Source organism: Bubalus kerabau, chromosome 8 (assembly GCF_029407905.1).
Source record: "Bubalus kerabau isolate K-KA32 ecotype Philippines breed swamp buffalo chromosome 8, PCC_UOA_SB_1v2, whole genome shotgun sequence".
NCBI lineage: Eukaryota > Metazoa > Chordata > Mammalia > Artiodactyla > Bovidae > Bubalus > Bubalus kerabau.
Genome location: NC_073631.1, coordinates 54,356,673 through 54,358,915, shown reverse-complemented (window position 1 = coordinate 54,358,915; position 2,243 = coordinate 54,356,673).

The window sequence follows — 2,243 nt, the reverse complement described above, 5'->3', positions numbered from 1 at the left end:
AACTATCCCTTCTGTCCATCCTTTACCCTGGCAACCACGATTTTTCTCCAAGTCTGTGGGTCTCTTTCTGTTTTGTAAGTTCATTTGTATCATTTCTCTTTAGATTCCACATATAAAAGGTGTCATACATTATTTCCCCTTCTCTGTCTGACTTATTTCACTCAGTATGACAATCTCTAGGTCATCCATGTTGCTGCAAATGGCATTATTCCATTCTTTTTAATGGCTGAGTAATATTCCATTATGTACATACACCACATCTTCTTCACTCACTTGTCTGTCAGTGAGCGTTCAGGCTGCTCTGGTATCTTGGCTATTGCAAACAACGCAAAGTGAACACTGGGGGGCATGTGTCCTTTAGGGTTATGTTTTTCTCCGGATATATGCCTACGAGTGGGATTGCAGGGTCGGATGGTGACTCTGTTTTTAGTGTTTTTAAGGAACCTCCATCCTGTTCTCCATAGTGGCTGCACCAGTTTACATTTCCACCAATAGTGTAGGAGGGTGGTGGTGGTTTAGTCGCTCAGTCATGTCCGATTCTTGGACCCCATGGACTGTAGCCAGCCAGGCTCCTCTGTCCATGGGATTCTCCAGGCAAAAATACTGGAATGGGTTGCCATTTCCTTCTCCAGGGGATCTTCCCGACCCAGGAATCAAACATGGGTCTCCTGCATTGCAGGCAGATTCTATACTGACTTTAGGAGGGTACTTGAAGTTATTTTAGTATAGCCAAATTTATGGAATAAAATTTGAAAACTAGACTACCTCTTTAAAATGTTTGTCCCATTTAAGACTATTTATAACTTTTACTATTAAGTTCCATCAGTTAGGAACCATCCCATGATAAAACTGTGCTGTGAATTTACATTAATTTTCTAATGAGTAGGATCTGCATTCTTATAAAATTATATTAAAGCCTCTGTTTTGCTGCATCTAAGGAGCAGACAACTCAGAAGACCTTTCAGCATATGTAAAGGCCATAAAACTACTCTTCTCAGATGGTATTAGGCTCAGATGTTGGTCACTGCTGGCTATTATCTAGAAAATACGAGAGGTATGGACATCCTTTCTATATGCTCAAAATTCTGGCTTAATCATATAATTTCTTCACCAAACTTCATTTGGAGTCCTCCTGAGGTGTCCACACACACACAGTGTCTAAATACAGAGCCAAGTAGAATTTGTTGTCCGCTGACTCACACAGGAATGTTGTTTTATAAGGATGCCTAAAGCTAAGTTGAATGGTCTCTGTTAAATGACGTACTTAAGAAGTAATGAGGGAGATGCTGCAGGACCTCCAGAGACTGAGTGCGAAATGAACAGCCCAGGCAGGCGGCTCCTTGTGGAAGGCCAGGAGAGAGTCAGGTGGAGGCTGTGCCTTCCATTTTGAACCCCGGCTTCTTTGACTGCAAGACAGGAAGGTCATACCAGAAATTTATTTCTAAGGTCATCCCAGTTGTCATCTGTGGTTAGTCTGGGGGTCTGCAAGAGTTCATGGGATGGGCTGGCCATGCAGCTTCTGGCAGTGAGGTGTGTATATTCAACTGGGAAGAGGGGAAGTGTCGGGAAGGCTATCAGCCACACCAGTCAGGAAACACACACCACCCCAGTTGTATTAACAGGCAATTTAATAGAGAGAATTCCTAAGTGGGTTCTGGAGAACACAAGGGAAATTCTGAGGTATTACAGAGACAGGAAGTGCAGGAAGCAGCTAGGGGTAGAGGAACAAAGGGAAAAGGTTGGGATCACTAGAAACTTGGAGAAGAGGCCCTGGAGCTGAAACAGGGCTCCTGCCCAGATGGGACTGGTGTCGCTCAGGGTCACAACAAGGCTGGTTCTGGAGTGTGGGAAAACCTGCAAACTGGAAATAGCTGCTGCTTCAGGAAGACCTGCTGGAATAACACCCACGGGAACATCCCACGGAAAAGAGCAGTCTCCCTCTGGGCGCCTCCTTCTGGAAGAGCCTAGCAAGGAGCAGCTGGTAAAGCAGAAATATTGTTTGCAGCCTCAGCCTTGTGCCCCAGCCAGAAGGGTTGGCTTGGAGCTGAGAAAACTGTCTGGTAACCAGTCCTAGAGGGGCAGCTCAAGCAAGGGATGTAGTTGACACAAAGTAGTAATCATGTCTACCGTGTCCAAGCATCCACCTTCTATCGTTTTACCCAGCTCGATCATAAATCCTCTCAGGCATCTTATGACATGGTCAGCATTGTTATTCACCTGTGACCAAGGAAGAATTGAAGTCA